This window comes from Ornithorhynchus anatinus, chromosome X1 (genome assembly GCF_004115215.2).
Source record: "Ornithorhynchus anatinus isolate Pmale09 chromosome X1, mOrnAna1.pri.v4, whole genome shotgun sequence".
NCBI lineage: Eukaryota > Metazoa > Chordata > Mammalia > Monotremata > Ornithorhynchidae > Ornithorhynchus > Ornithorhynchus anatinus.
Genome location: NC_041749.1, coordinates 7,541,816 through 7,564,173, shown reverse-complemented (window position 1 = coordinate 7,564,173; position 22,358 = coordinate 7,541,816). Strand labels below are relative to the sequence as shown.

The 22,358-nt window shown below is 43.4% G+C and overlaps 1 protein-coding gene and 1 non-coding gene across 2 annotated transcripts in view; one reads left to right on the top strand and one right to left on the bottom strand.

Moving 5' to 3' along the window:
- Positions 1–22,358, bottom strand: part of DLGAP2 (DLG associated protein 2) — a 756,498-nt gene that overhangs the window by 400,202 nt on the left and 333,938 nt on the right. The gene's annotated exons all lie outside the window — the stretch shown is intronic.
- Positions 13,487–13,624, top strand: LOC114807209. Its single transcript, XR_003755262.1, has one exon. It is a non-coding gene; the product is annotated as a small nucleolar RNA SNORA7 (small nucleolar RNA).

Here is a 22,358-nt window from a genome sequence, read left to right as displayed (position 1 = left end):
CAGTTATAGTAGTAAGGATGGCATTTACTGAGCTCCTATGGGGTATATACAATCCTCGGGATGGCATAACTGATGAAATAATAAGGATGGTATTTGTTAGGCACTTATTATGTGCTAAGCTCTGGGGGAGATACAAGGTAATCAGGGTGTCCCACGTAGGGCTCACAGTCTTAATCCCCATTTAACAGATGAGGGAACTGAGGGCAAGTGACTTGCCCAAGGTCACACAGCAGACAAGTGTCAGAGGCAGGATTAGAACCCATGACCTTCTGACTCCCAGGCCCACGCTCTATCCACGACGCCATGCCGACAGTGTTCATCACGGTAGAATTCTTGAACCATCTGTCCCCTGACCCATTAAATCAACAGTGACTAAAATGCAATTTTCCCATGACAAGAGATAGTTCAAGAACACTGCGCCCAATTCATTGGAGAACTATTTCCATTCACCTTAGACTTTCAAGACCACTGGCAAAGATTGTTAGTGCAGTGTTTAGCACATATTAAGCACTTAAATATCACAATTATCATTATTACTCCTGTGTGTCACACTGGTAAAGATAACTTCTTATTCAATTATACGTAAATACAGGGGTCACACTTTAAAAGAGCCGCAATAAAACATTTGTAAAATTGTTGGCGACCTAAAACGCTTATTAAATTAAAAAGAGGAAACCAAATTGGTGGATCTTAATTATTGTCTTGAAGATTCAGTGTTAGGGGGAGCAGGGTGTCCACAGGAGCTGGGATATTTAATTCAATCAATGTATTAAGACCTTACCATGCGCGGAGCACTGTACTAAACACTCGGGATAGTACAGTATAACAGAGATGGTAGACATATTCCCTTTCTACAGTAAGCTTTCATGAGTGTGGCTTTAGCGGAAAGAACGCAGGCTTGGGAGCCAGAGGTTGTGGGTTCTAATCCCGTCTCTGCCGCTTGGCAGCTGTGTAATAATAATGTTGGTATTTGTTAAGCGCTTACTATGTGCAGAGCACTCTTCTAAGCGCTGGGGCAGGGTAATCAGGTTGTCCCACGTGAGGCTCACAGATGATCCCCATTTTACAGATGAGGTAACTGAGGCACAGAGAAGTTAAGTGACTCGCCCACAGTCACACAGCTGCCAAGTGGCAGAGCGGGGAGTCGAACCCACGACCTCTGACTCTCAAGCTCAGGGTCTTTCCACTGAGCCATGCTGCTCCCCTTTGTAACTTTGGGCAAGTCACTGAGCTTCTCTGTGCCTCAATCATCTCATCTATAAAATGGGTATCAAGACTGTGAGCCCATGTGGGGCAACCTAATTACCTTGTACTTTCCCTAGTGCTTAGAACAGTGCTTAAGCACATAGCGCTTAAATACCATCATCATCATTATGATAGGTAAGGAAAAGTGAGAGGAAAAAGAGAGGCAGAGAGAAAACAGAAGGAGAGACAGGCAGTTGATCAATAGTATTTAGAGCATACTGTGTGCAGGGGACTGTACTAAGCGCTTGGGAGTGTATAATAAAATAGGCATGCCCCCCTCCCCGCATCAGAGTTTACAACCTAGATGGGGAGAGGGACATTAAAATGAATTACAGATAGGGAGAAGCAATTTAAAAGTATGAGCCAAGGTCTATGGGTGTGAGGACAGTATTTATGTCCTAGGGGGTGAGGATTCAAGGGCACAAGGTGGAGACAGGGTGTGGGGAGATATGAGATTAATCAGAAAAAAATGCTTCCTTAGAGGAACTATCAATTTATTAAGGCTTTAAAAGAGTGGAGAGCAGCATGGCCTAGTGGATAGAGCCCGGGCCTGGGAGTCAGAAGGATCTGGGTCCTAATACCGGCTCTGCCCCTTGTCCGCTGTGTGACCTTGGGCAAATCACTTCATTTCTCAGTGCCTCAGTTACCTCATCTATCAAATGACGATTAAGATTCTGAGCCCCATGTGGGACAGGGACTGGATTTGCCTGCATCTACCTCAGTGCTTAGTAAAATGTCTGGCACATAGTAAGTGCTTAACAAATACTATAGTTATTATTATTATTAATAAGACACTAGGCAGGAAGGCTTGAGAGAGACTTAGTGAGTATATTATTAGACTATAAAGCAGGCTAGTTCTAGTGGGAGAGGAGTGTGGACAGGTGAGGGAGAGAGCTGGTTGAGTGCTTTTAATAATAATAATAATAATTATGTATTTGTGAAGTGCTTACTATGTACTAAGCACTGTTCTAAGTGCTGGAGTAGATCCAAGATGATCAGGTTGTCCCACATGGGGCTCACAGTCAATCCTCATTTTTACAGATGAGGAAACTGAGGCCCAGAGAATTGAAGTGGCTTACCCAAGGTCACACAGCAGACAAGTGGAGGAGCCAGGATTAGAACCCAAGTCCTCTGTCTCCCAACCCCGGGCTCTTTCTTTATGTTGATGGTCAGAAATTTCTGCTTGATGCAAAGATGGATGGGCAAGCTTTGGCGGTTTCGGGGAGAAGGCGTGTGCAGATGAAGTTTAGAGAAAATAATAACAACAGTGGTATTTGCTAAGCTCTTACTACGTGCCAAATACTATATATACTAGGCGATGGGGTTGATACAAAATAATCAGGCCCTTCATGGGGCTCAGAGTTTAAGTAGGAGGAACGGCAGATATCGAATCCCCATTCTGCAGATAAGGGATCTGTGGCATCGAGAAGGGAAGTGACTTGCCCAAGATCACGCAACAGGTCAGTGGCAGAGCTGGGACTCGATCGGAGAGGGGAGGAAGTGATTATGTGAGCTGGAATGAGAAAGAGATGACCGATAAAAATGAGAGAATAACACCTACATTCGTGTCTCTCTCACATGGACACACACACACACGCCCCTATAGCCCTTCATTTTTTCACATGGTACTTGTTAAGCACTTACTATGTGCCAAGCTGTCTTCTAAGTGAAGGGGCAGATACAAGATAATCAAGTAGGGCACGTCATAGGGGTCACAGTCTAAGAGGGAGGGAGATCAGGTACTTGAACCCCATTTTACACATTTGGAAGATTGCACAGAGAAATCAAGTGACTTGCCCAAGGTTACACACAGGCAAAGAGCAGAGGCAGGATTAGAACCCAGGTCCTCCCGCCCCCCAGTTCTGTGTTCTTCCCATTAGGCTGGGCTGCTTCTCTTGGGGCAGCAGCAGAGAGATCCAATTAATGGCATTTATTGAACACTTACTCTGTGCAGAGAGGACTGTACTAAGCGCTTGGGAGAGTACCCTATAACAGAATTGTTAGAGATATTTCCTGCCCAAGCCGAGTTTACAGTCTAGAGGGGGAGGCAGATATTATTATATAAAAGGCAAAGGGAACAGGATTCATTCATTCATTCAATAGTATTTATTGAGCGCTTACTATGTGCAGAGCACCGTACTAAGCGCTTGGGATGAACAAGTCGGCGACAGATAGAGACGGTCCCTGCCGTTTGACGGGCTTACGGTCCGATCGGGGGAGACGGACAGACGAGAACGATGGCGATAGATAGAGTCGAGGGGAAGAACATCTCGTAAAAACGATGGCGACTAAATAGAATCGAGGCGATGTACAATTCATTAACAAAATAAATAGGGTGACGGAAATATATACAGTTGAGCGGACGAGTACAGTGCTGTGGGGATGGGGAGGGAGAGGTGGAGGAGCAGAGGGAAAAGGAAGGAGAAAGGAAGAGTCGGTCAGGGGAGGCCTCTTGGAGGAAGTGGGATTTTAATAAGGCCTTGAACGTGGGGAGAGTAATAGTTTGTCAAATTTGAACGGGGACTGTAAACTCCTCCCACTAGACTGTAATCTCCTTGTGGATAGGGAACATATCTACCAACTCTATAATAATAATAATGATGATGATGGTATTTGTTAAGTGCTTACTTTATACCAGGCACTGTACTAAGCACTGATGTGGTTACAGGGAAATCGAGTTGGTCACAGTTCCTGTTCCATGTGGGGCTCACAGTCTCAATCTCCACTTTACAGATGAGGTAATCGAGGCCCAGAGAAGTGAAGTGACCTGTCCTAGGTCACACAGCAGACTACTGGCAGAGCTGGGATTAGAACCCGTGACCTTCTGACTCCCAAGCCCGTGCTCTATAGTGTTCCTGAGAGAGTACTTAGCAACGGTGCTCTGCACACAGCAACAAAAAATATGATTCAGGGTGTTTCAGGCTAGAGGCAGGATGTGGGTGAAGGATGCAAAATATAATCATTTATTTTCTTTTTTGAGAAAAAAAAATGTGAACTATCCTGCCTTTTCAGTAAACCACTTCATTCACTAAATCATATTCATTGAGTGCTTACTGTGTGAAAAGCATTGTAAACGCCAGCCCCCCCCCAAAAAAAAACAACAACCACAACAAAAACATGAATTTGAATCTGAGCAGCAAAGATTATGCTTTGGACTTAATGTAGCAAAGGCAGGATAATCTATATAAACAGACTATATTTCATGCGTACATAAGAATATCAGTCAATTAAGTGAGGGAAAAGACCTCACAGATATCCAACCTAAAGATGATTTGCAGGTGTTATGTGAGATACTGGAGAATAGCAATATTTTAACTCCCTGGGGTGGGAAAAATAGAAATGATGTGCAGAGGAAGCTGGAGTCAGTAGCAAGAATAATCATATTTTAATCTCATCCAAGTTTGGGCTTTGTTATTCACACCTTCTTGGATATTAGTGTAATTCATTGTTAAATTCAAGGACTGATTAAATCTAGAAAAGAGCAGAAAGAGTAGTGTTTGATCAGACAAAGCCCTTTGGGTTTTCTTTCCTATGAATATTGTAGAAAAGAAGATTTCTACTACTTATATGAGTAGTAGTATTTTTCTCTCGAGAAAAATACCTCGAGAGAAATCCTGGATAAGTATAAACTTAATTTCCACCCCAAAGCTGGAATTTCTATGTCTGGAAATCTGAGGACTTGGTCGTTTCAGTTGGAATCTTATCTTAAAGTCATTTCTCTCTGAAAACAACTAGCATTGAGTCAAAGGGTGAATACCTTCAAGGCTCCACTCATCTACAGAATCTGGATTTTCATTGGATCTTGCTCGCCCAACTCCTGACCAGGCATATACTTCATTAACTGAAGAGATGAGAATAAACAACAATCTGGAATTACACAGCTGTTTGATATAGAGACTGATGTCGTTTGAATTTAAAGGGAACATGCAGTAGAAATGTGTACAGTGTGTGTTTGTGAATGGTTATTAAAAATAAATTGGGGTATGTGACACACATCAGAGACGAAAATGAAGGTCCCATTTACTCTCTTGAACAGAATATAGGGGTATGACTAGGGAATTTATTAGAAAAATGCAAGAATAGGCATGAGGGTGATGGGAGCATAATTCCAACTCCTGGACCCAACCTGTCTCTAGAAGAAGATGGGAAGAGTGCAAGAAAACTGGAGCTTGTTGCTCCTGGTTTATTAACAGTGCTAACTATGATAATAGTCATTAATAATAATACTTATGGTATTTGTTAAGCACTTACTATTTGCCAAGCACTGTTTTAAGCACCGGGGTAGATACAGGGTAATAAGGTTGTCCCACATGGGGCTCACATTTTTAATCCCCGTTTTACAGATGAGAGAACTGAGATAGCAAGCAGTTAAGTGATTGCCCAAGGTCACACAGCAGACAAGCGGCAGAGTCGGATTAAAAACCACATCCTCTCTCAAGTCCGGGCTCTTTCCTCTAAGCCACGCTGCTTCTCGAAGCCAAGTTCCACGATAAACGTTGGGGTAGGTACAAGATTATCTGATCATATACCCTTCTTGCCCCTCAGCTTTCATAGTCTAAGAGAGAAGGAAAACGGGCATTTTCTATCCATCCTACAGATAAGGAAACTGGAACACAGAGAGATAAGTGAATTTCCCAAGGCCACAGAGGAGGCCAAAGGTAGAACTAAGATTAGAGCCCGGGATTCTGGACGGCCAGTCCCAGACTCTTTCCATTAGAGCACAGTGCTCGCTGAGCACTTAATTTAGTGATAAAGGGGTCCCCAGTTTACATAGCAGGAAACTGAAGTTCAGAGAAGTTAAGTGATTTGCCCAAGGTCACACAGCAGGCAAATGGAGGAGCAGGACAAAAGAGATCAAACTGTGAGCCTGTTGCTGGGCAGGGATTGTCTGTATCTGTTGCCAAATTATACATTCCAAGCACTTATTACAGTGCTCTGCACATAGTAAGTGCTCAATAAATACGATTGAATGAATAGAGATCTCCTGACTTCTCTCCAAATGCTGATGGAGAAAGCCTATCAGATGCCTTATACCTTTTCCTACCTTCCCTGCAATTTAACTGCAAGTGAGCTCTAGACGAAGATGTAAAATAACCTAGGGAGCAGAGGCATTGGGGAAACTTATTTTATAATGCTGAACTAATCTATCAAGTTTTTTCATGTTTAAATTCTGCAAAGTCCTCCTTTATATTTATAGTGTGGCTTGATATATTTGTATTGGTCAAATAAAGAGCGACCTCTTCTGCGTAGAGGTCAGAGTGAATAAAATGCCAATTTTTGAAAGGCGATCACTGAAGGGCATTTATTATGCTCATACAAAAGATACAATTCTTCTTTAGTTTTAATAAAATGCTTCCTCGGATATAGAATGTTCGCCAGGGAGGGACATGACCTCTTCTGAGGCCGTAATAGTTTTATTTTATTTACAGATTTGTGTAATGTATGCATGCATGAGGGCTAGAGAAAAACATCATGGGCACCAAAGCATCTCAGAGATTCTATCTTCCCTAAACTGCTCACTTTCCATCACACCACCACTTTCCTCCTTGTCTCCAAAGCCCACAACCTTATGCTACTGTAGTCTCCCAAATGTGTGCAGAACAGTGGTCTGCACAGAGTAAGCGTTCAATAGAAACCATCGATTGGTTGATTGTGCCTGACTCCTATTTGTCTCTTTCAACTCATGTCTGCTGCTAAAATCTGTTGATTTTCTCCCCTATGCAACATTTCCAGGCTCAAACACTTCCTCCTCATATAAACCAGCGTGGCTCAGTGGCAAGAGCCCGGGCTTGGGAGTCAGAGGTCACGGGTTCGAATCCCAGCTCTGCCACTCGCCAGCTGTGTGACCGTGGGCAAGTCACTTCACTTCTCTGTGCCTCAGTGACCTCATCTGAAAAACGGGGATTACCTGTGAGCCTCACGTGGGGCGACTTGATTACCCTGTATCTACCCCAGCGCTTAGAACAGTGCTCTGCACATAGTGAGCGCTTAACAAATACCAACATTATTATTATAAACCATCACCAGTCTTATGCTGGCTAGATCTCTTATTATGTTCACCGATCTCCTGCCCTTCAGACTTTTTTTTAATGGTATTTGTTAAGTGCTTACCATGAGCCAGGCACGGTACTAATAATAATAATGATAACTGTTGATGTTTGTTAAGCTCTTACTATGTGCCAGGCACTGTACTCTGTTCTGGGTTGAATCCAGGCAAATCAGGCTGGACACAGTCTCTGTCCCACATAGTGCTCGCAGTCTTCATCCCCATTCTACAGATGAGGGAACTGAGTCACGGAGAATTCAAGTGATTTGCCCAAGGCCACACAGCAGACAGGTGGCAGAGGCGGGATAAGAATCCATGACCTTTCAACTCCCAAGCCCTCTCCACTGCACCACGTTGCTTCGTGATAATAGTTTAAGCGCTTCCATGCGTCAGGCACTATACTAAGCGCTGAGGTAGATACAAGTAAATCGGGTTGGCCACAGTCTCTGTCCCGCAGGGGGCTTCACAGTCTTAATCTCCATTTGATAGATGAGGTAACCGAGGTCCAGAGAAGTGAAGTGACTTGCCAAAGGCCACAAAGCAGACAAATGGTGGAGTGAGGATTAGAACCTGATAATAGTATTTGTTAAATGCTTACTATGTACCAAGCACTGTTCTCAGCGTTGGGGTAGATACAAGGTAAGCAGGTTGTCCCACGTCGGGGTCACTGTTAATCCCCATTTTACAGTTGTGGTAACTGAGGTCCAGAGAAGTTAAGTGATTTGCCCAAGGTCACACAGCAGACAAGTGGCGGAGCCGGAATTAGGACCCACAACCTCTGACTCCCAAGCCCGGGCTCTTGCCACTAAGCCACGCTCTGACTCTCAGGTCCACTGGGTAATGCTGCTTCTGAATGGACTCGCCTGACTTCACTCACTCTACTGCCCAGATGATTTAAGATGTTGCTTGGGCACATATGTCCCACTCCTCCAAAGGCTTTCTCCACTGCCTTAAAATGCTGGGGATGCAGGGGGGAAAAAGTAACTGCAAATTAGCTTTCTCCTTCACCATCACCGACTACATCTGAATGACTATTACTGGAGAGGCAGCACGGGGTGGTGGATAGAGCCCAGATCTGGGAGTCAGAAGGTCACAGGTTCCAGTCCTGGCTCGGCCACTTGTCTGCTGTGTGATCTTGGGCTTCTCAGTGTCCCGGTTACCTCATCTGTAAAATTGGGATCGAGACTGTGAGCCCCACGTGGGAGAGGGACTGCGTCCAACCCAATTAGCTCGTATTCACCCTAGTGCTTACTAGAGTGCCTGGCACACAGCAAGCACTTAAATATCATAATTATTATTATTATTACTCTATGCAGAGCAAAATAGTAGCCACTTGGAAATTAATGGCACGTGTAGAAGACATACCTCTACTCTCAAGGAGTTTACAATCCAGTGGGCTAAAAAAACTGACATCAATTGCCAAATAGTTTGTAAAGAAGAGATACAAATGATACAATCAGTGGTATTTATTTAGTTCTTACTGTGTGCAGAGGACTGTACTCAGTGCTTGAGAGACCACAATATAAGAGTTGGTAGGCACATTCCCTGCACACAATAATAATCATGATGGCATCTGTTAAGCACTATGTGCCAAGCACTGTTCTAAGCGCTGGGACAGATACAGGCTTATCAGGTTGTCCCACGTGGGGCTCACAGTCTTAATCCTCATTTTACAGATGAGGCCCTGGGAAGTTAAGTGATTTGCCCCAAGTCATACAGCTGACAAGTGGCAGAGCCGGGATTAGAACACACAACCTCTGATTCCCAATCCTGTGCTCTTTCCACTAAGCCACGCTGCTTCTCTGAGCAAAGCTTCCAGTCTGGAGGGGGACACAGACATTAAAATTATTTGCAGATACAGATACATAAATGCTGTGGGGCTGAAGGTGGGGTGAATATCAAGTGCTTAAAGGGCATTGATCCAAGTGCATAAGTGATAGAGAAAAGAGAGGGAGTAGACACACAAAAGAGAGCAATTAATGAAGTTAGAGAAGCAGAGTGGTCTAGTGGATAGATCACAGGCCTCAAAGTCAGAAGGATCTGGCTTCTAATCCCGGCTCTGCCACTTGTCTACTACGTGACTTTTGGCAAAACACTTCACTTCTCTGTGCCTCAGTTACCACATCTTTAAGGGGAATTAAGACTGTGAGCCCCTATGTGGGACATGGACTGCGTCCAACCTGATTAATTTGTATCTATCCCAGTGCTTAGTACGGTGCCTCACATACAGAAGAGCTTAACAGATACTATTAAACCAAGAAATAATTAACATAGAAATTGACTTGCATATGAGTGTTAAGACATTGTGGAAAAACCAGGAAACTGGAGAATTAGGGAATATCGGGAGAGATGAGGTTTGGCAGATTTGAAAGGGAAGAGGCATTCGGGAGATAGGTACATTCATTCATTTATTCAATTGTATCTGAGAGCTTATTGTGTGCAGAGCACCGTACCAAGCACTGGGAAAGTACGATTCAGCAAAAGAGAGACAATCCCTGTCTACAATGGGCTCACAGTCTAGAAGGGGGTAGTCAGGCATCAAAACAATTAGGCATCAAGAGCATCAATATAAATGGAATTATAGATATATGTGCACATCAAAACTAGTAAACAAGCAACATACAGTGCTCTGCATGGATGTTCTCTGCACATAATCATTGCTTGATAAATATCACCAATTGATTGACTGGGATGGTGTGAGATTTTGCCATATTTTATCTGACCTCCTCTTGAGTCCCAAACACCCCCTTATTCTCACTGATCCTATATTAACACCTCCCAATTGAATAGCTGACAATAATGAGTCAGATCAGTCCCTAAAAAAGCCTAAGGAGAAGCTAAATTATCACAAGGACACCTGTATTGATTTAAATTACGGAGGGGACAGAATTGTGCTTCCACAAGGGAACTGAAGTGTCCTTTAGAGCTCTGAATGGGAGAATTAGTTCAAGAAAGACAGAAGAAGAAAAAAAACCCACACTAAAAACGTTTTTTAAAGCACTGAGCCAATTGCCTTATTTTTTAGATATGCTATATATGCTGATTATATGTTGGTACATAATAATGACGGCATTAAGCTCTATGTGCCAAGCACCGTTCTAAGAGCTGGAGGGGAACAAGGTAATCTGGTCGTCCCACATGGGGCTCACAGTCTAAATCCCCATTTTACAGATGAGGTAACTGAAGCACAGAGAAGTGAAGTGACTTGCCCAAAGTCACAAAGCTGACAAGTGTTGGAGCCGGGATTAGAACTCATGACCTCTGACTTCCAAGCCCATGCTCTTTCCACTGAGCCACACTGCTTCTCTTCTTTAGAGTTAGGCCTGTTGACAGTTTGACCTTATACTGAGGATTAATTTATTGCCCCCATTAGCTCCTCCATTACTGTATAAATTCTGGCTTAGTGGAAAGAGCCCAGGCTAGGGAGTCGGAAGTCTTGGATTCTAATCCCACTCCAGCACTTATCAGCTGTGTGACTTTGGCCAAGTCACTTCACTTCTCTATTACCTCATCTGTAAAATGGGGATTAAGACTGGGAGCCCCACATGGGGCAACCTGATTACCTTGTTTCTATCACAGCGCTTAGAACAATGCTTGTCACATACTAAGTGCCTAACAAATGCCATCATCACGGGCAGGGAATGTGCCGCTTTTCAGTTCTGAACTTCCCAAGTGCTTAGTACAGTGGATTGCATTCTCTAGACACTCAAATACATATATGCAGTATTATGAGTATTAATAGTATTTGAGTCTCCTTTCGATGTTATACACTGTACTACACACTTGGAAAATTTAAGTTGAGCAGATGACACCTTCCCTGCCCACAAGGAGTTTCTGATCATGATTTTTTCCTCATTGAGGTATTTTCCACGTTCTTATTAATGCTTCTTCAAAAGGCAAAGAATGCTATCTTATTCCATTTACAACTCATGACTAGGAGGTCATATTCCATTGAAATCCAACACAGTTGTAACCACAGGCTCCTTCTAGCTGCAGTAGGGAGCCTTTGGAGCCAGAATAAAAGTGAGCGATTCCACTATACATAGAATTATTCCTGGCCCTTTGCATTTCTTTCCCAGTGTCGGTGGAAGAACATTCATTCTGGATTGGTAAATTAAATCTGGCCTATGTGGAATAAATTGCTCTGGTTTATGTAGTGCTTGAAGTAATAAAATAAAGAAAGTGGGTTGGTTTGGCTCATGTTTCATCTAGAGAATCAGGGAGTGGGATGGTTTACTCACAGACACAGATATCCCCCAACATAGAAGATGGATGGTTTTAAGCCTAACAATACAGAGGAGAAGTGGCTTGCATCATGTTTCATCCTGTCCCACCTCAAGGACTGGTGCAAATAGTATAGTAATAATAATGATGGTAATGACGACCCTATGAATCCATAAAGGACTGGCTTGCAACACCTTCTCACTTCTTGCTCTTTTCCTCTGGCGACAGATCATATGTTTAGGAGCCCCAAGAATGGGATATATAGCATGTCCACGGAATTGTCTCAGGAAGAGAAACAAAAAGCAGGAAAGGGAGACTTAAAGATGGAAAGCTGGGGATGGAGAGAGAAATAATAATTATGATACTTGCTGAGCACTTACTGAATGCTAAGCACTGTTTTAAGCACTGGGATAGATACAAGTTAGGTTGGACACAGTCCCTGTCGCACATGGAGCTCACGTGCTTAATCTCCATTTCTCAGATGAGGTAACTGAGGCCCAGAGAAGTGAAGTGACTTGCTCCAGGTCAAACAAACAAGTGCTGGAGCCGGGATTAGAATCCAGGTCCTTCTGACTCCCGGGCCCGTGCTCTATCCACTAAGCCATGCTGCTTTACATAAGGATTAGAGACTCAGAGACAGAACGGGTAAGGCAGGGACAGAGAGGAAGTGAGAGAGAGAGAGAGAGAGAGAGAAAGTGTGAGGAAGATAGAGACAGAGGGAGAGAGAGACAGAACAATTAGTACAGTGCTCTGTACATAGTAAGCACTCAATATGATTAATTGATAGAGGAAAAGAGAGTGGCAGACAGAGAGGAAAAGAGAGAGGAAAAGAGACAGATGAATAAGAGCAGAGACAAAAAGATGGAAAGGTGAGATTGGGGGAGAAGAGAGAGTAAGAGAGAGAGAGAGAGAGAAAGAGAGAGAAATAATAATAATGTTGGTATTTGTTAAGCGCTTCCTATGTGCCGAGCACTGTTCTAAGCTCTAAGGGGTAGACACGGGGGATCAGGTTGTCCCACGTGGGGCTCACAGTCTTAATCCCCATTTTACAGATGAGGGAACTGAGGCCCAGAGAAGTGAAGTGACTTGCCCAAAGTCACACAGCTGACAAGTGGCCGAGCCGGGATTCGAACCCATGACCTCTGACTCCAAAGCCCATGCACTTTCCACTGAGCCACGCTGCTTGAGAGAGAGAGAGAGAGAGAGAAAGAGAGTCTCAGATGGAGCGATAGAGTTGAAGAGGAGAAAGAGGCAGAATGTGATGGCAGTGGTCAGTTTAACAAAAACATTCCACACCCAGGGAGACAGTTCCCAAGTTGTGACTGATTCTTACTTCCTCATCACTCTTCTCCCCTCAGCAGTCCCTGCTCGGGTTATGGGAGCAGCAGCAGCAGATGGTAAAGCTTCACACCTCGCTCAGTCCCAGACTTTCCCACCACTTTCGGGATCTCCGCCGACACCGGCTTCTGGCAGGACCCCTCACAGAGCAGTCCATGTTCACGACAGCAATGACCGACTCAAGGTCATTCCTTCCTGCTACTGATCCTCCCCTTTCACTCCAAGCTGGCAGGGCAGGTTGTCTGCTACATCCAAATCAAACCACGATATTTATCGAGCACTTACCGTGTGCAGAGCACTGTACTAAGTGGCTTGGGAAAGTACAGTGCAAGAAAGTAAAATACAGTGAAATCCTCCAGCCTGGAATGCCTTCCCTCCTATCTGACAGACAATAACTCTAACCAGCTTCAATGCCCTCACTAAAGGCATATCTCCTCCATATCCCCTTTCCTCTTCTCTCACTCCAGTCTCCATCTCACTGACTTGCTCCCTTTATTCATCCCCCTTCCCAGCCCACACCCCTTATGTACGTATCTGTAATTCATTTATATTAATGTCTGTCCACCCCTCAAGACTGAAGGTCACTGTGAGCAAGGAAAGTGTCTGTTAATTGTCGTATCACACTCTCCCAAGCCCCTCTCAGGGTCGCACCTGGAGGGTTTCCAGTCCTCTACCAGTCTCGGCTTCGGAAGGGAGAGTCAAGCAGAGGCCTGTCCATTCCATTCCTAGCTTGGGGAGTGGCTAGCGAGTGGAAGGTCATCTGCTAAAAATAAAAACTCGCCTGTGCTGGGCAGCAGTGGCACAGGAAAGAGTCACGGTTGGAGACAAGTTGACTGCGCGGAAGAAGGCAACGGTAAACCGCTTCCGAATTTTTACCAAGAAAACTCTAGAGATCCGCTACCAGAACGATTGCAGATGGAGGTGGGGCGTTCCGGGAAAGATGCGTCCATGGAATCGCTAAGGGACGGGAGTTATTCGACAGCATAAGACAAGACTCTCCCGAGTGCTTAGTACAGTGCTCATGTCGGGCACGCAGTAGGTGCTCAATCGATATGACTGACCAGAGTTGATAAGTTGACAGACATTTTCCCTACCCACAACAAGCTTATAGCCTATGGTGTAGGGATTGTGCGGGGAGGGAGGGTTGGGTCACCCATCTACTGAGTGATATCTGCTGCTTTTATTCCTATTATCTAATTAGCAACGATTAGAGCAGATGTTCTGGAAAATGACTAAGCTTAAGGGTGGACGGAAACTAGAATTACCAAGCTGTGGTGGGAACGTTGAATTGCTGCTTATAATTAAAATGACACCCATTTTCAATCAGTGATATTTATTGAACATTCATTGTGTGCAGAGCACTGTTCTAGGTGTTTGAGGGAGTACAGAGTTCATTCAATCATATTTATTGAGCGCTCACTGTGTGCAGAGCACTGTACTAAGTCCTTGGTAAGTAGAGTTGCTAGACTCTGTGAGCCTCACGTGGGACAACCTGATGGCCTTGTATCCCCCCAGCGCTTAGAAGAGTGATTTGCACATAGTAAGCGCTTAATACCACCATTAATTTTATTTTAGACTCTGTAGGCATAAAGAGTTTACACTCTAGAAGGGGAGATAGTCATTAATATAAATAAGTTACCGATTATGTACATAAGTGCTGTGGGGCTAATATTCAGTGCTTAAAGAATTACTAAATTATTAAAATTATATGAATAATGGACTACTGTAGTAAGTTTAAAGACAAGGTATTATAAAATATGTCAAGTATGGATAATTGGCTTTGTTCAATTATCTTTCCAGGGAGGATAAAACAAGAATATTTTCTGGTATTTACCGCACTGGGAATCACTCAAATGCAATTCAGAGGTCCAGAAAAAGGAATTACACTAAGAGAGAAAAATACTCCAGGACTCTTTTGGATTGGAAAAAAAAAAAAAAAAAGTCATTTTACTTTCAACCAGAAATCTAGCCACCTGTACTTTCATTTTTTCCATTCCCCAGAGGGACACTTTTACATCTTCACTAAAGGCATTTTGTCATCTTCAAGAAAGGCACAGTTCATAAGATTACAATGATTTTGTCAGTATTTCATGCCAAATGAAAGAGTTTATCCTACTAAGATCCCAGAGATCTTTGCTCAGTAGTAAACGAATGTTTATAAAAATATAAATAAATCCCTAGGGTCAGTACTTCCTGTGTTCTTTGGATCAGTGAATTCTCCCCGAAGCTCACCTCCCCGAGGATCACTTAAGGATACTGAGCTAGGAACATAAACAAAATGCTCAATTCAGAAATTGCTCCCCTCAAGATTGTAAACTCCAGATTGTTAGCTACCCAATGAAGAATGATGTCTACTGATTATTATTCTTTCCCAAGAGAATAATACAGTGTTCTGGACAAAGCAAGTGCTCAACAAAGATTCTTAATTGACAGTCTTGGGTTTTAGCTCAGATATTTCCGTAGGTCAAAAATTATAGCGAGTCCAATATTCGCCCCGTTATTAATAACCGCAAAGAGTTCTGTTGGCAGTTAGCATTTGGGGAGGGGCAAGAACCTCCAGAGAACATTATGGATTGTGCTTTCAACAGAGTCAGTGACTTCAAGACCTCAGCAAGTTGAGACACGGAACAATTGCATTGTTCTAGTACTAAAATATCTCCATTCTCCGCTGTACCCGAGGAACAAAAATCCAGATGGATAGTTTTATGATGATTAAGCAGGCCAGAATGAGTGGAGGCACCATGAATCATTTTAGAACAACTGCTTGTGATTGTCCTTGAAGAGGCAAAGTGAAAAGAAGAGTTGAATAAGCTCAGACGCGACATTATGTAGGAATCCAAGGATTCTGTGTCCTCATTTGGTGTCGAAGGACAACGTGAGGAATCTAAAAAAAATGATTAGAGATTTACTAAGAAAAATATACCGCAGATATTATAGAAAGAGTTACAGAGACTAGAGTGCACACGAGGTAAACGTAATGTTGCAGCACTTGAGTAATTCAATAGCAGAACTACTAAAACGGTAGTGGTTAAATTGTAGTGGCTTCAACACATTATGCCAGATTGAAATATTATGCGACTCTAAGGGAGGTATTTGGGAAGGAAAATTTGACCAATGAAAGAAAATAATTTGGGTGGCTAAGAAGCATTTGAGTTAAAATGCAGCATGACTTGGTGGATAAAGCATGGATCTGGGAGTCAGAGGACCCGAGTTCTAATCCTGGCTCTGACAGTTCCTTGCTGTCTGACCTTGGGTAAGTCACTTAACTCAGTTTCCTCAACTATAAGATGGAGATTCAATCCTACTCTCTCTAATAATAATAATGTTGGTATCTGTTAAGCGCTTACTATGTGCAGAGCACTGTTCTAAGCGCTGGGGTAGACACAGGGGAATCAGGTTGTCCCACGTGGGGCTCACAGTCTCAATCCCCATTTTACGGATGAGGGAACTGAGGCACAGAGAGGTTAAGTGACTCGCCCACAGTCACACAGCTGACAAGTGGCAGAGCGGGCATTTGAACCCACGACCTCTGACTCCAAAACCTGTGCTCTTTCCACTGAGCCACGCTTCTTCGACTGTGAGCCCCATGTGGGATAGGAACTGTGTCCAACCTTATATCTACACCAGTGCTTAGAACAGCGCATTACACAGTCAGAGCTTTAAGAAATACCATTAAAAAAAAAACAACCAACAAAAATTGAGAATGGAAGCAAGCGGGAGGGTTGTAAAGGAAGGGGCATATGAAAAGCCAGGAATTCAGTTAAGATGTAAGGAGAAGGCTGGGTTTAAGACGAAAGGCCAGCTGTTTCAAATGATAGTATTTGTAAAGCGTTTACTATGTGCCAACCACCTTTCTAATAATGATGGTATTTGTTAAGCGCTTACTATGTGCACAGCACTGTTCTAAGCATCGGAGTAGATACAAGGTCATCGTATTGTCCCACATGGGACTCACAGTCTTAATCCCCATTTTCCAGATAAGGTAACTGAGGCACAGAGAAGTTACGTGACTTGCCCAAAGTCGGACAAGCTGATAATTGGCAGAGCTGGGATTAGAACTCATGACCTCTGACTCCCAAGCCCGGGCTCTTTCCACTAAGCCACGCTGCTTCTCAAAATGGCAGGAAAAAAAAAAAATACCCAAAGAAGAGAAGTCCCCTTGTGAGGAGGCGTGGAAGAAAAATATTCACGTCCGTCTCCCCCTCCAGACTGTAAGCTCATTGTGGGTAGGGAATGTGTCTGATTACTGCTGTGGTGTACGCTCCCAAGCACTTAGTACAGTACTCTGTACACCGTACATGCTTAACAAATTCAACTGTCTGCAAGGCCCACGCTCTATCCACTAGGCCATACTGTTCTCGGCCACAGGGGTAGCTCTTCCCGTAACAGAAACTGAGGCACGGGTAAGTGACTTCCCAAGGTCACATAGCAGGCAGGTGACGGAACAGAACTGGAATCTAGGTCTCCTAACTCCCAATGCTGGAGTGCTTTTCCACTAGGCTTCCCTTCCCCCACCCCTTTCTCAAAATTGTTATGCAGTGTGTTTTTCCTTCCTTAGGAGTGCAGCTTTGCAGATGTTCTTAAAGAATGCTCTCCTTCAACCTAGTAAAAGCTTCTCCAATTTACCAGTCACTTTAAATTCAGAATCTTCATTCCATGGGGACAAGCCAGAATCCTACGCCTTTCTAAACCAATCAGTGAATGGTATTGAGTTTCTACCGTGTGCAGAAGTCTGTACTAAGTGCTTGGGAAAGTACAATGTAACAGACACATTCCGGCCCACAGTGAGTCTATAGTTTAGAGGGGGAGACACACATTAATAAATAAAATTACCTAAGTGCCATGGGGCTGGGGAGGGGGATGAATAAAGGGAGCAAGTCAGGGTGACACGGAAGGAAGTGGGAGAAGGGGAAAAGAGGGCTTAGTCAGCGAAGGCCTCTGGGAGGACTGGTGCCTTCAATAATCCCAGCTCTGCCACTTGTCAGCTGTGTGACCGTGGGCAAGTCACCTCACTTCTCTGGGCCTCAGTTACCTCATCTGTAAAATGGGGATTAAGACTGTGAGCCCCACGTGGGACAACCTGATTCCCACGTGTCTACCCCAGCGCTTAGAACAGTGCTCGGCACAAGGTAAGCGCTTAACAGATACCAACATTATTATTATTATTAAGGCTTTGAAAGAAGGGAGAATAGGCTGTCATAGGAAGACAGAGGCCAATCCAGGTCAGAGGCAAGATGTGGGCGAGAGGTCGGTGGTGAGGTAGATGAGATGGAGGTACAGTGAGAAGGTCGGCATTAGATGTGTGAAGTACGTGGGCTGGGTGGGCTAGGAGGAGAGAAGTGAGGTGAGGCAGGAGGAGCCAGTAGAGATAACAGACCTGATCCCTGCACACGAGGAGCTTACAGTCTAGTTGGGAAGACAGTCTAGAGGGTAAGAGGAATGTTACATACATCTGTTATCTCCTCAAAGAGATTTGCAATTATAATAATTACTACAATAATAACAACAATGGTATATATTAAGCACTTACTATGTGTCAAGCACCATTCTAAGCGCTGGGGTAGATACAGGTTAACCAGACTGGGCAAAGTCCCTGTCCCTCAGTGGGCTCACAGACTAAATTGCTATTAAATCGTTACTCAGACATGGCCAGCACAATCACCACCAACCATATTTATTGAACACACTTAGGAGCATTCAGTAAAATAACCCAAAATGGTTCCTGTCTTCCACAAGTTGAGTGCTTTGTACAACACTTAGTCCTCTCAACGTGCAAAGACATGTCATTACAGCAAATGAAACTACCTACAATCAAGAAATCAGATTAATCAGACAAGATGGATTTTTCACATAGACCACCTTTGAATATCCAGAGAATTTTCCAAACTTACGCCACGAGAACAAATTTTAAAAGCATAAATCTACATAATTAAATTGAGCTTTATTATACCGTAAAGACAGGCTGCCAGTACAGGTCTATTGGTGGCCAGAATTAATCTTACCTCTAATTTGAATTGGGTAATTGATTTATTCTGTCAGATGAACGGGCTCAAAAAGACACTTGCACGCACAAAATATTAAACATCAAATCATCAGCATCAATGGAATTCATCGAGCACTTACTGTGTGCAGAGCACTGTACGTAAGAGCTTGGGAGAGTACAATCCAATAGCAAACATCAAATTTCAAAGGACCACTGGCATACAATCCTAGTAATCCATGTAACTCATTTTAGCATCTTCCTGACAACCCCATGTATGACAGGGACTGTGTCTGATCTAACAGTTATCAATCCCAGTGCTTAGCAGGCAGTAAGAGCTCAATAAACGCCAGAGTTATCATTAACATCATTCAAAAAACCCAACCTAAGTGTCCCTTTCTTCCCAACCTCTACCTGTTTCTGTTGTTAAATGATCAACTACTAAGGATTATAGAAAAAAAGAAAGGTAGTAAAATTGCTTTTGTTTACTGTACTATCAAATTACGACAACATAGTTATCACATTATCTGAAACCCACTTCCTAAAATGGTTTAGCATTTTCTTGCTGAGGACTCCTTCTCCAGCAATTCTTAATCCTCTGCTATTTTACTATGTGCCTTTCATGCATATTAAAAGTACAGATTGATAAGAGTAATGCTATTTCTCCTTTATTTTCGTTGTCTTGGCAATTTATGCTCAAAAATCAAACTCTGATAAATAACCTAAGCTCGGTATGATGGAAACAAAATAGCTAGGCTTGTTATCTCGTAAAGCAAATTATACTCTTTGTCATTTCCCCATTTCTCCCCCATTCTACATCATGTAGGCACTTGGATCTGTAACACTTAAGCACTTTTTCACCCCACCCCCACAGTACTTACGTACTTATCCAGCTGTCATTTATTTTAATATCCATCTCCCACCCCTCGTCTTTAAGCTCCTCGTGGTCAGGGATCATGTCATGACCACCTTCTCTATTTCATTGTACTTTCACAAGCTGTTCGTACACTGCGGTGGGAGTTCAGTAAATACTCTTATTACTCCTTCTGAGAAATACAATCTTTACAAATTATATAAAACTCAAGCTTCTCTCCAAGCCAGAATTCCAGCCCACATTCTCAAATTGGAAGGGAAAAACCTTCTAGAAGAAAAGTATCTAATAATAATAATGACAGTTATTCATGTCACTGAAGCAGCATGGGCCTAGGGGAAAGAGTATAAGCCTTGGAGACTGAGGACCCGGGTTATAATCCCGACTCTGCTAATTGTTTGCTGTGTGACCTTGGGCAAGTCACTTTGCTTTCATTCATTCATAATTATATTTATTGAGCACTTACTGTGTGCAGAGCACTGTACTAAGCAATTGGGAGAATACAAAAGTAGACCTATTCCCTGCCCATAACAAGCTTTCGGTGCTCTGTGCCTCATTTTCCTCAACTGTAAAATGAGGATTCAATACCTGTTCTCCCTCCTGCTTGCCCCGTGTTGCATAAAGACTGTGTCCGTCCTCATTATCTTGTACTAACCCCAGCACTTAGAACAACGCTTGACACATAATAAGCATTTAACAGATAGGATAATAATAATAATTATAAACAATTGGGTAGATATATCATGAGCAGATTGGACACAGTCCCTGTCCCACACTGACTCAGAGTTTAAAGGGGTGGAAGAACAGGTATGAAGTCCCCATTTTACATATGAGGAAAAAGAGAAATTGCATGACTTACCCAAGGTCACACAGTCGGTTAGTGGAACAGCCAAGATTAGAACGCAGATCTCCTGACTCCTACGTCCATATTCTTTCCACTAGACTACAGGGTCTCTCAACTACATCATGAATTCCCTAAGACTACTTCCCTTGAACCAGGCTTTCTTTCCTGCAGACCTCTGACCCAATTTATGTCCCCTGTAATAGAAGCACCAATGAGGCTACTTACTGAGCACCCAGATCGGGGTAGTGCACTAGCACAGGCTTGGGAAGTATTGGCTAAAGAAGAAACGTATTCCCTGCCTCCGAGAAGCTAACCCTCTAACAGCTGAGGCTAACATAAAAAGACTTGCAATGAGAGTGGTCAGAACTGATAATCGATTGAAGATTTGAACGTCGGGACTAAGCGAGGGTATTAACAAGGGTATTGACAAGGGCTAGAGTTGGTTGATGGGGTTTACGAGCCTTCGGCTTCTGGAAAATTATTGGGATAAAGCTCACTGGAGGAGATGGAATTTCAGGAAGGCTTAGGATGTGTGGAGCTGTGATCTGGGGAGGCGGGGAAGTTTAAGTCGGGGAGCAACGTTAGCAAGGGCAAGAAGGCAAGAGATAAGGAGCGTGGCCTAGTAGACAGAGGACCTGGGTTCCAATTCCAGCTACACCACATGTCTGGTGTGTGACCTTGGGCCAGTCACTTCACTTCCTCTGTGCCCCAGTCACCTCACCTGTAAAGGGAGTTTTAAGATAGTGAGCCTCATGTAGGATAAGAACTGGGTCCAGCCTCATTAGCTTGGAACTACCCCAGTCCTTAGTACAGTGCCGGGTATATAGTGAGCGCTTAACAAATATCAAAAAAAAAGATAAGGCAGAGAGAGCAACAGCTAGTACGCTGAATGTATTCTTACAGGCATTTTTGTCCTTGGAATCTATATCTGCATTTATGTAAATGGTTTCGTTTTATTCACTGAATATTTTAAGCTATTAAGCTCATCCCAGTAGCTATTCTTTAATCAATTCAATCACATTTGCCTTCCTGTACACCTTTAATAATTTGAAAAATCAGTTCCTAAGTCAAATTACTCACTATACAGATATGAAATAAGATGAGATTTCACTCAAAACCTGGCAGTAATTCTAAAGCTAAGGAACTGTGAAAAGCAATGCATAGGTGGGGTTTTTTCCCCCTTTTTCTAATTTAACTATGATTAGAAGATTAGAACATGGGCCTGGGAATCAGAAGGTCCTGGGTTCTAATGCTGGCTCTGCCACATGTCTGCTGTGTGACCTTGGGCGAATCACTTTATTCCTTCGGGCCTCAGTTATCGCATCCGTAAAATGGGGATTGAGTGTGAGCCCCATTTGGGGCAGGCACTGGGTCCAACCTACTTAACTTGTATCTACCCCAGAGTTTAGAAGAGTGCTTGGCACATAGTAAGCAATTAATAATAATGACAATGGTACTTATTAGGTGCGAACTGTGTGCAGAGCACTGTACTAAGCACTCGGAGAGAATACGCAGGTGGGAATTAAACACAATCCCTATCTCCTGGGGTTACCGCCCTCTATATAAATTGTGATTCAACAGACTTGTCTAAATCTGTTTATCATGTAATTACCCCAGTTGTGTTTACTGAGTGTCTACTTTGTGTACAGCATTGTACGAAGCACTTGGGAAACTAAAACACAATAGAGTTGCACTGTAGCAACACGGCACTTCCCATTTCTTCACCCTACGTAATGGATCTCTAATCTCTCGGCACAAAGATACCATGGTGCCTTTTTGCTGAATAGGAGATGAAAGGTACCACTTTGAA